Genomic DNA, 14,435 nt, shown 5'->3' with positions numbered 1-14,435 from the left:
TCCACTAAGTTGTGATGTGAGTGCTGGATTTTCTTTGGGATGAAGAGGGGAAATTGTGCACAACTCCAGGTTTGGGTTCAAGAGTGAACTTCATTTGGGCAAATATGTGAGCAGAGACAGGCCAGGATCCTGGGAGTGTCTTGTGGTTGTGTCAGTTCCCCCAACTGAAGAAGATAGACTAGACTTTTGACCTAATGCAACATCCTCCTCTAGTTCACATTTGCAGGCAACCGCTACACATCCAATGCATGAGTTGTGCATGCATTGCACATAGGAAGCGCATTGCATGCATTGTGTAGAATTATGGAGGGGCTTTTAGTTGCATGTTTGATGGCACAACACCCATAACACTTCAAGAGCTCTTGTGTGTGCGTGCACTGCACATAGGAAGCGCATGCATGCCACTTCTGAGATATGGAGGGGCCTTTCAGTTGCACATTTGAAGGCCCAGCATCATTACACCAGGACCCGTGTTGTGTTTGTGCGCATGGGTTTGCATATGTCTGTGTGTGACAGATTGCCACTGGGATCGGCTGCCACTGGAGATAAGGATCGCCACCTGTTCTGTATTTATTAGGAGCCACCATTTAAGGGAGAATTTAGATTAATAACATCCAGACTGGAGAAGTAATTTCCTTTGAGGAGGCGATTTGCATGCTCTCTGCCCGAAAGAGTCGCTGCCGCTGTGGTCCCTTGTCGTGTCGGCTCAAATAATGAAGTTGGAAATAACATGGAAGGTTAATAGGTCCTACTTATCTCCTTGGAGCCGAGGAGGAAGATTTGCAGCACACAACCTCTTGGGCATATTTCTTTGGGAAGTAAGTTTTTTAAGCCACCCCTGGGCAAAATTTACGAGGGACTCGCGTCCTTATTAGTCATCAGCCGGACCGTGAACCTCGTCGGAAGGGACGGCGCTGGTCCCAGGTCATGCCGATCCATGGCCTCCGTTCGATTCGTGGTTTTATATTTTTGAATGTTGATGGAGCCATCAGGATGAGACCTTCTGGCTTTAGAAAAGTGCCTTGTTTTGTTTTTAGCTCCAACCTTTGCTAATTTAAACTGAATATTTTCAGCAGTTTTCTCCTTTTTCTGCATTAATTTGTATCATTGTTCACACCTAGGCACTCTTTTGCAATTTTGATCCTTTGAACATAAAAACAAGGCCTTATGCCACAATTTCCACCCGTGTGCTTTTGGGTTTCCATTGGTTTCCATTGTGACAACGGCAGTGAATCCTCTCGCCTCCAGGAGGCCATTTTGTGACTTTGTAGGAATGGCCAGGAGAACAGCAATTGGCCACTGCAGGATAGGTGTGTGTGTTGTGTAGGTTTGTGTGTGTGCAAGGTAAGCATATACAATTGGCCCTCCATATCCACAGATTCTTTATCCATGGATTCATGTATTGAAAACATTGTTTTTGCCACTTTATATAAGAGACACCATTTTACTATCCATTGTATCTAATGGGATTTGAACATCCATAGATTTTGTTATCCATAGGAGGTCCAGGAACCAAACTCCAGCAGATACCAAGGCGCTACTATACACATAAGCATATACACACATCCATATATGTATACACACATGTACACACATTGTCTATCTGTCTATGTACCCATTCATCCATCTTTTTCTCTTGCTCGAGCAGTAGATGCGATGCAGGGGGCATCTTCTCTGTGTGAGTGACTTGGGGGCTTGCTCTCTGTGGTGCAATTTATTAATTATTGTTGTTATTATTGTAATGGATGTTACCATTCTCCTTATTTTGATTAAATTCCAAAACAGCCGGGGGCATTCGGTTGCGGACTTGGAGTGGCTGTAATTTCATTTTTTAACAGCTCAGATGTCCTGAGGTTGTAATGCACAGAAATGGCCTCTTTCTCTCCCTCCCTGCCTCTCTCTTTCTCTCCTGCCCACCTTCTCTTAACTTATAAATGGCCAAGCAGGATTTTTTTGTCTAGTTCATGCTGATATATATATATGTGTGTGTGTGTGTGTGTGTGTGTGTGTGTGTTTTAATGAAAGTCAGGGATTCTTGTAATTGGGTGGCACAAAATGCATTCATTTTCAAAAGAATTGCATTCTCAAATGCCATCCTGTAGCTCTAAATAATGACAAAAAAGGAGGGGGGGGGGAGAAGAGGAATGAATTAGTCATTTTTAAAAAGAAATTAAGCAGGTAGACCAGCCTCTTCTGCACTCTGCTAGGAGTATTTTAACCCTTGTTCAGCTGTGCATGAATGTTTTGGGATGTTTCCAAAATACTGTGGCCCCACAACGGTTGGTAATTCTTCCTACTATCATTAAGCATGGATTGCTCCATACAAATACAGTGACAGGGGCTGCCTTCTCAACAGCCCATCTCCCTGGTCCCTAAGGCTCACACAACAACAAAAGCTGGAATGTGGGTGATTTTTCTCCATTGCTGCAGCAGCCAAGATAGTTGCCAGAAAGGGCTTGTTTAAACCGTTTCAGCAACTAGTAAACCACTCTTAAGCAGTTCTTAGATTCAAGAAGTTCTTCCTAATGCTGGGATGGGATCTCTTTCCTTGCAACTCGAGTCCATTGGTTCATGCTCCTAGACCTTGGAGCAGCAGAAAACAAGCTGGCTCCATCTTCTCCATGTCATCCTTCAGATATTTAAAGACAGATCCATCATGTCACCTCTCAAGTCTTCTCTTCTCTAAACTGAACCTTCTTAGCTCCTCCAGTCATAAGGCTTGGTTTCCACACCTTTGGTCATCTTGTGGTCACTCCTCTTGTTACAACTTATCAATATCCCTTTTGGTGTCTAAAACTGGACACAGGATTATTCCAGGTGAGGTCTGACCAAAGCAGAATAGAGTGACACTAAATCTTCCCTCGCTCGGGATTTGTGAACCTTTTTGGTTGTGTTTCATCTTTATAGGTAGAGCTTAATTCTGCACCAGCCTCATTTGCAGGGATTCAAACCCAAACTCTTTCCAAATCTAGGCACATAGATTGGCTAGTGCTGGTTTCCTCCCATCGTCATTTTAGAAACGAAGAGATCACAAGTTCTTTCCATCCCGACTGTAAAGAAACTTCCCAGTTTTGCCCGATTCTGGCCAATGAATCAGAATCTCCATCCAGCCTGAAATGAATCAAGATTTCCATCCCTCCTGAATCAGGCAGCTTGGAACTGTCACCTTTGTGGATAGCAACTCCCAGCATTCCCCATCATGCCTGGCCCAGGATAGGAATGAAAGAGAAAAAAAAACAGAGATGGAATTTGCAAAAAGAAAACCCTGGAGACATGCCCCAAAGTGGTCTAAAGATGGCTGCTTTGTTGCAGAGACGCTCCCATGCCTTTCAGCCTCTCTCTATGTATTCTTCCAGGGTGATTTGGAGCCTAACTGCAGGGATTTCTAGAGGAAAGGCTCTCATCGGATTTTATGGACAAAAAGAGGCCAGGCAGGATGATGTCCTCAGCCTGTGATTTCTTTCCCAAGATCCCTGCCTCCCTCCCCCCTTCCTTGCAAATCAATAAAGAGATGCTCCTCCTGGCCTTGGATGCTTTGGTGACATCTGTGTTGCCGTGACACATCTCTCGCATCTCTCCAAAGGGGTGAGAGCCTTGTGCTGAGTCTGTTGTGAAACACACTTGACACAACCTTCACCCCCAGCAAATGCAGGGAGGCTTCAGACGTTGCCTTGATGGGAGAGAGAGAGGCGCTTGCTTGCCATGTTTACAGGGGATCAGAACAAGGGCGCGCAAAAATAAAAGCAACACCAGATAGCAGGGACACATGTCTTCCACACTTCCTCCCTGGCAAGATTTCTGAAAAGCGGGAGAAAGGGAGCAAGGTGACACTCCTGTTTCTGGCAAACGCAGAGGTTTCTCAGGAGCCAACGTTGCGCAGCGGAAAGGCCTTAAGGTCACTGGGAGCTCCGCTTTGCTCTCCTGCATTTGGGGGCTTACACTCTCTTGTAATGTTAAAAACATTTGAAATACATAAGCAAAGGGTAACAGTGGTGCAGAACCCTTTTCTTGCAAAACAAGTCACTTTCCAAAAGCCCGCTGGCATAAGAAGTTGGAAGGACCATGTCCCTCTTCCTAGGAAGGAAATGCTAGCACCTAGGAGCTCAATTCGAACTCAGCTCTCAGCACAACAGCCAGGATGGGAACCCAGCAGCATTTGCTAAAATTGCTATCAGCATTTGCAGCTCTGAGCAAAAGAAGGAGTGGAAACCCATGATGCAATGCAACCGTGAGCAAATCCATGTGGACCGAAAACTACCTACAGATTTGTTCAAGCTCAAAAAAAGTAAAGTCCAGGTTGTTTTAAAATGTCTTCTCAGCTCTGGAGAAAAGAAGATTTCTACCTTGACATTTGCTCTTTTTGAATGTTCCTTAAGTAGCCCATTTAAGCAAATTCTTGGGTGTTGGAGGAATGTAGAGAGGTGAATGGATCTATGAAGCAGCGAAGGGAGGAGAGCCTAATACGACCGACCTGTTTCGCACAGACAGTAAAATATTCATTTCGATTGGTTATTTCCCTTTGCTAGATAAGTACACAAAAGGAAAGGGAAAGAATTAAATTTCCTTACTGCTTAAGGTACAATTCAATAATAATCTGGGCTTTTTAGTGGATGAAATATTTAACATAACTTGTCTACATTAAGTGGCAGAAAGCTGAAATCCAACTGATTCATGGGCAGCACTAAAGGATAAAAACCAAGAGGAAATACAGAGAAGTACCTGAAAAAAAGAGAGGGCAGTCATGGGATTTATTCTGGGAACAGAATTAGCCAAAGTGCTCAGACTTCAAAGGGGAAAAAAAGCCCACTTCAAGGAAGGGAACATGGGCAGCTGTACTACAATGGATTGCAATTGCCAAGACGGAGCATAATGTTATGCTGGTGGACTTATGCAGCAGTTGTGCAACACTGAATTGAGACATTGTGCAACGGAACAGGCATGCGCATCTGCTTGGACATTGCACCATTTGCAAATACATAGAAACCTGTGCACATCCATGGACAATGTGGCAATGAAGCCACATTAAGCATGCAGAGGCATGAGTGCCTCATCACCATTGATGTGTAAATGCACAGTGATTTGTTTTGTTGTTAATGCTCTTGATTCATGGTGACCCTGTGGATGAGAGGCCTCCTAGACTCCCTGTCCTCCGCTGATCTGTTCAGGTCCTGCAAATTCATACTTGTGACATCCTTAATTGCGTCCATCCATCTGGTCTTCTCTTTCTACTGCCCTCCATCTAGCATTATTGCATTTCCCAGTGATTCATGCTTTCTCATGTTGTGGCCGAAGTACGATGGCCTCAAATTGGTCATCTTGGCTTCCAGAGAGAGCTCAGGCTTGACTTGTTCGGGTTCTTGGCTTCAGGATTCTTTTCCAGCACCACATCTCCAATGGATTGATTTTCTTCCTATCTCATTTCTTCACTGTCCAGCTCTTGCATCCATTACTTACTGACAAAGAATACAATGGCTAGGAGTATTCTGACTTTTTGCATTTAGTTTTATATCTTTGCACTGTAGGATTTTGCCTTGTTCTTTCACAGCTGCCCTTCCCACTCCTGTTCTGCAACTTAGGACCAAATGTGGGCTTTTCTGGGTCAGACAAAACAGTCCAAGTGCTTCTTGGGGAAGAGGATCCCAGCAGTGCAATTGCCAGGCTGCCTAATCTGCTGTGAGCGTTGTTGCCTTCGGTGGGATTAATTTGTCAGTAAATTTGGTGAGGAATCCAGAAACACACAGTTTGCAGAAAGAAAGCACTGGAAGAAGCTGTTTTCTCACTGAATTACTGGGTCAATTTCGAGAGGGTTTGTGTGTGTGGGTGTTGTAGCTGTGCTTCTCCTCCATCACAAACTACTGGCTTTGCTTCTGAAATTTCCCCAGTGCCGCCTCTTTCCCATCATCTCAATTCGTCCAGCCGAGAGGGAAGGGAGTTGCATGGCAAATACATCATACTAAATATATTTTCAGAGATTTAAAGTGACCCCTCCTCCATGTCCCTGGGGTGTGCGTGTACATTTCTCTCTCTCTCTCTTTCTCACACACACAAACACACAGACAACACAGAGCTCTTATTTTGGGCAAAGCCAGCTGGGATTTGGGAATGAAGCCTTCATTTCCTGAGACTCCTAAGTCGACCAATTGCAAAAGCTTCATGCAAGAGATGACAGAAATAAGTGCACAGCCCTTTGGGGGAAAGTCTAAGGAAGGATCAGACCTTGCCTGGTCAAAAACTGTTGACTTGTCTCTGAAAAGCCAAATGGAGAAAGCCTCCAGAGGGATGACTTGAAGCCATGCAATACAACAGCAACAACAACAAAGCTTCCATGTTGCCCTTAGGATTTGAGGAGACCAGGGCACCCCAGCTGAAAAGTGTTGCACCCCTTTGTTGTGTGCATTGCACCCATGTAAAAAACTTGTAGGCCTTCCTTCCAGGCCACATTGGACCACATTTCCATGGACTTCTAGGACACTGGAAATGATATCCCCACGGACATGGTTTTGGAACAAGTCCTCAAAGTCTCAACCTTACAGAGGGATTGTTCATCATTTGTGTTTGCTGTTTAGCAACAGCACTTGCAATGAGGAGATGTGGGTGCTGGGATTTTGTTTTTGTGCTTACAGATCTCTTGCTGTCTGCCAGGAATGTGCAATGTTCAGGGGGCTAAAAACCTGGTGCTTCCTTCCCAGAGGGACCTGGGTCCTTGGGAGGGAAGGATTTTGCTTTCCCTGTGTTTCTGAAGCCAGAGAGGAAAAGAAAAAGAGCTCCAAGGCTGGCTGTTTGAGGTCAGGTTATAGGGACTGGGAACACGTAGCTTAGAGGAAAGAAGATTAAGGGGGAACAAACTTGATAACAATCTTCAAATAGTCAAAAGTCTGCTGCAAAGAAGTTGGAGTCCAATTGTTCTCGGCTGCCACAGATAATCAAGCAAAGAGGCTTATATTTCAGGAAGGCAGGATTAGGCGGCACAATCCCCCTTCCTTGGCTGTGTGTCTCTCTCTGTGTGTCTGTGTGTGTTGGGAAGTGCATTGCAGCCACCAGAGCCACCAGCAACAAAGCAAATTCTGGAAGCTCTTCCATGGAGTTTTCAAAGCGGAAGCGAAACCCATGTTTGGCACAGCTGGGCTCCTTCTGGAAATAGAGGAAAGAGAGCAGCCCCAATCCAGGGAAGAGCAGGAGATGCAGCTTTTGAGGTAGAAGGAGTGCAGAAGGAGGCTGCAAAGGGAAATATCAGAGATGGAATGAGAGAGGGAAGCCAAAGATGGAAGCAGAATCTCCTTCCAGGCACTGGATGAACAGGCCACTGCCACCAAGGAAGGTGAATGGAGCCAAGTGGGATTTATTTGGAAGAGCGAACAAGAAGGATGACATCCTGTACTGCAGTTATGGATTTGAATGCTATAGTTATGGATGTGCAACTGCTCCATATTAAGTAATACTGTGCATTCACCATTGCAAACTATGGTCCCAATTGTAAATGCATGCCCCTAAACCTGTCTCTCAATGCCAGCAGCTGCATTGAGAGAAGGACATCTATTCATCTGTTGCTCAGAGCCCAGCAGGATGACGGCACCTTCCCTCCAGCGAACCTCGGAAGGGAGGTTGTTCCGGTTGCAATTCCTCATGGCGGCCTTTGGACCTTGGGTTCCGATGGTAGGATGCGCTCTGGACTCATTTCCAGAGATAACTGGCAAAATCTTTGAAATTGCCCTAGAGAGGATCACAAAAAGTGACCGTAAAGGCATAAAGTCTTTAGCTACTGGGCCGGCAACTGGTGTGAGCCCCAGAAGGCCCAGTAAGGTTGGGGAGGCAATGGAGGACCGAAGACAGGCACAAGGGTTTCTCCTGTCTGTCTGAAAGGCAGGCACTGAGGGGCACAAAGAGAGAAAAAGAGAGAGAGAGAGCCCATGGTGGTGCAATTGGTTCCCAGCAGGCATCAGAAAATGCTGTTTTGTTTCCACCTAAAAATTGCAGTCCATCATCAAAACAGAGGCCAGCCTGGATTCTCAGTTAGGGCCAATTAATATGGTCTCTCCCCCTTCTACCTCCTACCCCCGGTTCATTTTCCCCAGCGAAGTGCATTTTAGCAATTCATTATACCTCCCCCCATCTCCCTTTCCCCTTCTCTTTCTCTCTCTGTGTTTGTAACCTGCTCTTTGCAAATCATATCCTAAAATTAAAAGAATGCCTGGGAGGAAAATGAGTGTGGCTTTCTTTCTTTCTTTTTCTCTCCCCCTTTCCCTTCTCATCAGAATGATTTCCCAGTGACTGACTGGCATTGCAGGCTTGATAGCAAAGACGGGAAAGGCTTTTAACCTCCTGATTGCTCTGGAGCAGAGAGCGAGGAAAGGAGGAGGAGGAGGAGGAGGAAAGCGTGCGGCCAGGAGAAGGAAGCCGTTTGCAAGGGCCAGGATCACAGTTCTGACTGCAGGACAAAGCGGATCCCATCTCTTTGGGATCTGCTATGAGCAGAAAGGGACATGGTTTGGTCGGAACGTGGGCTTTAAAGAAAATCAGTCTAGGAAATGTCACACTGGCTGAGAGCTGACATTGTGAGCAGACCTGTTGGATCCATTGCTGAATGCTAAGCCAGCATTGATGCAATGGATCTAGACCAACAAGAGGCTTTGGGACACCTAAGAAGAAAAGGAAATAGTCTACAGTCTGCAATGCACCTGAAACCCTTCAATCTCTGAGAGGAGCCTAGATTATGTGACAGACTGATGTCTCCCTGGATCTTGCTCCAAGGCAGAAACCTTCCTAATTTCTCGATGGCCATTTCCAACCTCCATGAAGCAGATGGGAGATTTCCAATGCCTTTGTGTGCAAACATCTTGGTGTTGGAAAATACCTGGTTGTCGTGTCTTTACAGCTGGGAGAAACGAAGCCTTTGTTCCCTTGTGTTGTTGTGATGAAGCAGAGTCTTAAAATCTGTGGCTGAGCAAGCCTAACATGTGATTTCCCCCCTCTTAATGGCTGGAGATATTAAAAATAATTAAAACCCCTTTTCTTTCTTTTATAAGTCTAAAGAGCTGTGATCAGCATGGATTTGCAGTCGTTCCAAAGACCACCTTCTCTAAATATAGAATAAAACATGTATTCTATTGTCAAAAATGTGTCAGTTCTGTTGTAATTCATAGGCTTACGATATTCGCTGGCCATGAAAAGGCACAGGCCTCTCCAAAGGAAATAAGTTCATCTTAAAGATATATTTGTCGCAGAAGTGAGTGCGCAGACAGGCTTTCCGAAGCCTTCGTGAAGAAAACCCCGGCTGTCTTGTTGCTGTCTGGCTTTCAGGGACTCCTCCTGCGGCAGCGAAGGAATGAGTCCGAAGCCAGACTTATCTCCAAAAAGAGGCACTTCTTCTTTATTGCTGTATTTACAAACACGAACCTTAACTCGAGCTACACACTATCACCAATCCACCAACAAACAGCCAACAACCCACACAGTGCACTGAGACCCTGGGTCTTATATAGGCACTTGCCATGTGGTCACTGTGCCCAGCCTCTTCCTGTGGCTTTTCCTGTGCCACCTGCATTGCTGTCCCCCAACCAGGACGCATGACACAGCATGGTGACACATGGCTACACACTTCATGACCTTGTACCCTCATTAGTTGCAATCAACTGCCTTGTTAGCAAACTGAAATTGACTTGTAGTTCCCTGTGGTCACTGTTCACATCTGGACATTTTATACTTAGGATTTTATTCCCTAACTATATCTCTGTCTGTCTGTCTGTCTGTCTTTCTACAAGCAGCGCACTGATGACTAAAAAGGCCAATCCAAGATAAACAAGTCCGGTTGCAGAAAGCACAGCGGAAAGTCTCCTTGGGTGATGTTTCTGGGTTGTGGTTCTATATATATATATATGTGTGTGTGTGTGTGTTTAAAATTGAATATCTTTACGTTATATACTTATGGCCAATGAAGAAGGAAATAACCTTTTATTCTGCCTTTTTAAGAACAGTAGGCCCTTGGTCTCCGGTGAGGTTTGGTTCCAGGACTTCTGCAAGTTAGATTTCATGTTGGCTTTAAGCAATAGAGAAAACCTAAAATGTATTCTGTGGCTTCTCTTTTTGGAGACATACCTCCCCAATTTTATCATTATAGTCTAAAATAATGGGTATAACTGGTTTTCTTTGACTACATAATCATAATGTTTAAGGTGTTAAAAATATTCTCAATGCACCCCTCAGTATCTCCCAGTCTCAGTTTTGTTCTGAGTATTTCTATTTCTTGTGCTTTCAACTCATGAAATAATGATTAAATGATTCCTAGCCAAGTTCTAGTGGCTAAAGGATGCCGGGGACGGAAAATATATCCCAAACAGCATCATACTGAAGGAGACACCAGAGAAATATAGGACGTTATAAGTCTGGTAGGTTTTTACGGCCGCTTTCCGGAAAACCCAAATTGCAGGACAATCCCACCAAATATATCGACTGCCTGTTCTTGCCACCTGACAATGGCAGCATAAATCCACTATTCCCTGATTAGTCTTATTTAATTTTTAACGGCCTGAGATATCAATGATATAATACTTTACAGTGATTTCCCTTCAGATTTGTGGAAACAATATATTCAGCTCATTCAGGAAAACCACTCTCTCCACCTCTACATAGGTCTCATTCATCTTTCTACTTTCTCCATTTCTTTCCTGGCCTCGTTGTCTTTCCTCATGAGTCCTGCCTTTTCAATAGCCTCAATTTGACCATCTTGGCTTCTTTCAGGGAGATTTCTGGCTTGATCTGCTCTAGGACCCATTTGTTTGTCTTCTGGTCATTTGTGGGATCCTCAGCACTCTTCTCCAGGGCTTGACTTCTTTCTTCTTCCAGTCCTCTTCAATATCCAGCTTCACTGTCCAGCTGATGGGGATTTGGGGATAGGAACCTTCAAATAACCTGGACCTGAGCTGTTTCCATTTGAATTAATGTACCTTGGAAACAGCTTCCACATCTGCGGTGATGCTGGATCTGATTCACATTCAGTACAAACTTCAGAGGAGTCGTCTAAAGGGTCTAACATACTTTGGGGTTGGAGTTCAGGACCAAGAACCCTTGAAGTAAAGACAGCCCCCTGCTTTGGAGAGCCTGCCTCTGCATATGGTTTAACTGACAGCGTATTGGGGTTTTTAAATGTGTCTCTGTGTGTCTTTCATTACCAATAAAATAAAAAATGAAAGCGCTTCTTCCTGTTACACATTTCCCCCTTCGTTTTACAGGATTGTGCAATGCCTCTGTGGCTTTTCCCTCTTCGTCAGAGAACCGTGGAACATATCATTTTAAGAGAAACCTCCCCTTCTGTTCTTTTTTCCCAATCTGCAAAACTCCCACTAATTCCCATCTCTTCTGTCTCTCAGGAGAGAATGTGGGAGTTTATTAGAAAAAGCTCTGCATTTAATGGCGCAGCCTCCGTTTTCACCCAGCTGAGCATCAAAGCATGAAGTGGCAGCGATTTTAGTTCTTCAGTGCAACAGGACTCTTCTTGCACCCAAGATCTTTGTTGTTGTTGTTATGTGACAGCAAAACTTTTCCAAGAAAAGCCAGATGGACCCTGTGGTCTTAGCAGTCATTTTGTGTTTTGTTTTGTTTTTAATAAGCCATGAAATGACTTCGTTTTTATTTTTTACAAGATATAATATACAAAATACAGTAATAGCATTCAAAATAGTCACCAGACTTAAGTTTTTCCAATATACACATTTACAACTGACTTCCCATCTTCATCCAGTTTGTCTAAACTTTTATCACGTAAATCTTATTACCTTCAAGTCAAATGCAATATTTTACTAATTCTTCTCTGTGTTAAACCACCAACTTAATTCGTTTTGATCACTCTGTCTTAATTCATACAAATAGCATCTTGATCAATTTAAATTTTCCTTCATACAGTTCAATAGTATTCAGGCCTGGTCCTGTTCTGCTTTATGTGCATTGAGTCTTTTTAATCTCGCAGTTAATATATCCTCATTATATCCCAATAGTTTCCAAATCCAATCATTTACTGAAGGTGCTTGTTTTCCATTTCCCCCAAAATCAGCCTTGTAGCTGTAATCATATAGAACAGTAATCTTAATGTATTTCTCCTATATCTCTTTTGGTACCTTACTTACTATATTTAATAAATATATTTCTAGTAACAGGTTAAAGCTTATTTTAAGAATCTCGCATATTACTCTGTGAATGTTTCTCCCAAAAGATTTAACAGAGGCACACATGAGACCAACAGTATGTTAGTTTGGTAAATTTGTGCTAATTTCACTGGAGTTGGGCACCAACGACGTTCCATTTTAAGTCCTGGCATCCGGTGAATTGTCGTGTCCTCCTTCTAGCCGACTCCTAGCTTTCTAAGCAGTCATTTTGGAAGATCCGTAAGCCAACGTATCATGTCCTGAGATGCTGCTGTGCAAAAGAGCTATTTTCCTTTCTGCTAGCCGTTTCTGTTGCAATGAGAGGGAGGCTATGGAAGGGAGGAACTCGCTTCCTCTTTGCCTGAATGGCCCTTTGTGTCTATTTGTGGGTACATTTTGCCAATTAGCCGGTGGAATCTTAATTGACAAATGCATCACTCTCTGGTTTGCAAATTGCTTTGAATTTTTAACTTGACCTCTAAAGTGTTTGCTCCTGACCTCCAGGTTTTATATCACATGCGCATCTGAAAAACAGATCTCATTTTTAGTCCCTAAATATTAAATAGAGTAGGCCCATTGAAGTATGAGTTGACCCATTATTCAACAGCTGATTCAAGGAGCTTTTTCTAACAGAACTCAGTCCAAAGGCCTGACTTTCACAAGGAGGGCCGCCCAAAGATGGGGAGGTTAAAGACAAACCAACCCAGGACTGATCCTATACTGATCCTCTTTGCAATAGGCCCTAAATCTATTAAATCCCACTCTTCCTCGGTTTCAATTGGGAAAGAGCTGGTGGTTTCCCAATTCAACACTACGTTTTTAAGCTGAGCAAGGAACCACAACAAAATGGCAGGTACCGAATGGCAGCAATTGATGGATTGCAAATGCTTGGAGCATGGATATTAAATTGGCACCAGTCCTTCTCTGAGAGATGAAGAAGGATGCCCTGGCTTCATAGTGATCAGAGGTAAACAGCTCAGAGCTCTATCCATCTTCCTGGAGATATGGAGAGGGAAAAGGCTTCTTTCCGCAGAGACGCAAGGAAGACACAAACACCGCTGTCTTCGGAAAACAGGACCGAAGGAGGGAGAGTTGCTTCTCCATTTGGTTTCATCATCATGCAAACTTTGAGCTTCAAGGCAACCACACAATCTGAGAGTTTAACAAACAAACAGAGCTGTTTATCTTGGTGGTAAGTCTTATTTATACATTCAGAAGTCAAGCTTGCAAATGGTGGATTTTTCTTAGGCCTCATAGGCGTCCAAAGGCATGAAGAGCGTTTTTAAAAACGGGTCCCTTTTCAGTGACTCTTAGAAGTACGTTTCAGTTCCTGAGGTTGTTCATTCTGGCATCTGTGGTTTCAATGGAAATCAGCGAGAGCAAAGGCATTCCTTGCAATGCTTCTCTTTTCCTCTCCATCTTTTGTTTCCAAAACCATTCAGATATCAAGAGCTTTAAGGATTCAAGGACATAGAAAGAAGGATCCTGTGAGTGAGACTTTTAAGAGAAGGATGTGGAGGGGGCAGAAGGAATTCTGCCATCACTCTCTGTAGCCAATATTGTTTTTTATGTGCATATAGAAAGCTGGAAGGTGTCCAGAGGAAGGGGACCAGGATGGTCAAAGGTCTGGGAATCTTATGAGGAATGGCTGAGGCAGCTGGGCATGTTTAGCTTGGAGACGAGAAGAAGGCCAGGGGATTCAGGAGTGCCCCTTCTCCGGGCGCCTTTGCATGGGTTTTGATACCTGCCGTGGAGACTGGGCCGCTCTGGGAACGCAGCATCCATTGCTGGCCTCTGGGCATCGATCGCCTGGCACAGCCGGTGCCCTTGCTCAGCCTCTCACTCGCGCAAAGACCCTGCTGTCAGGCTCCCAGAGCGGCTTGTCACAACATTGACCTGCCGCAGTGAATAGGATGCAAATTCTGTTTTGCATCAGCAAACTGTCCGCTGTGGAAAACCATCCATTTTTAGCAAACAGACGCAGCTCCAGAGAATGCCCCGGAATGAGAAGTGCATTTGTCATTATCAATGGCCAAAGTGGAGGAGTGTAGCCACTAAATAAACAGCCCTCCAGACGTCATTGGATTGCAATTTCCAGCAGAGACTGCGGTGGGAACACATCCAAGACCAGCAACTCCTAGATAGCGTTTCTTTTCTTTCCGGTTTTATTTTAGAGATCCATACACATTTTGTTCATCCCAGAAGGTTTCTGGTACAATCGGAGACTTTTAGATCAGCTTCTCGATTTATTTTAACCCAGTATAAAAGTATCAAGAAGAGGAGCAAGATCTGGGATTTTTA

At 44.2% G+C, this 14,435-nt stretch overlaps 1 protein-coding gene across 1 annotated transcript in view; it reads left to right on the top strand.

Moving 5' to 3' along the window:
* Positions 1 to 14,435, top strand: part of CAMTA1 (calmodulin binding transcription activator 1) — a 313,956-nt gene that overhangs the window by 42,419 nt on the left and 257,102 nt on the right. The gene's annotated exons all lie outside the window — the stretch shown is intronic.

This window comes from Sceloporus undulatus, chromosome 7, assembly GCF_019175285.1.
Source record: "Sceloporus undulatus isolate JIND9_A2432 ecotype Alabama chromosome 7, SceUnd_v1.1, whole genome shotgun sequence".
Classification (NCBI taxonomy): domain Eukaryota; kingdom Metazoa; phylum Chordata; class Lepidosauria; order Squamata; family Phrynosomatidae; genus Sceloporus; species Sceloporus undulatus.
Note: the sequence above shows the minus strand (reverse complement) of the source record. Positions and strands in the feature narration are given on the sequence as shown.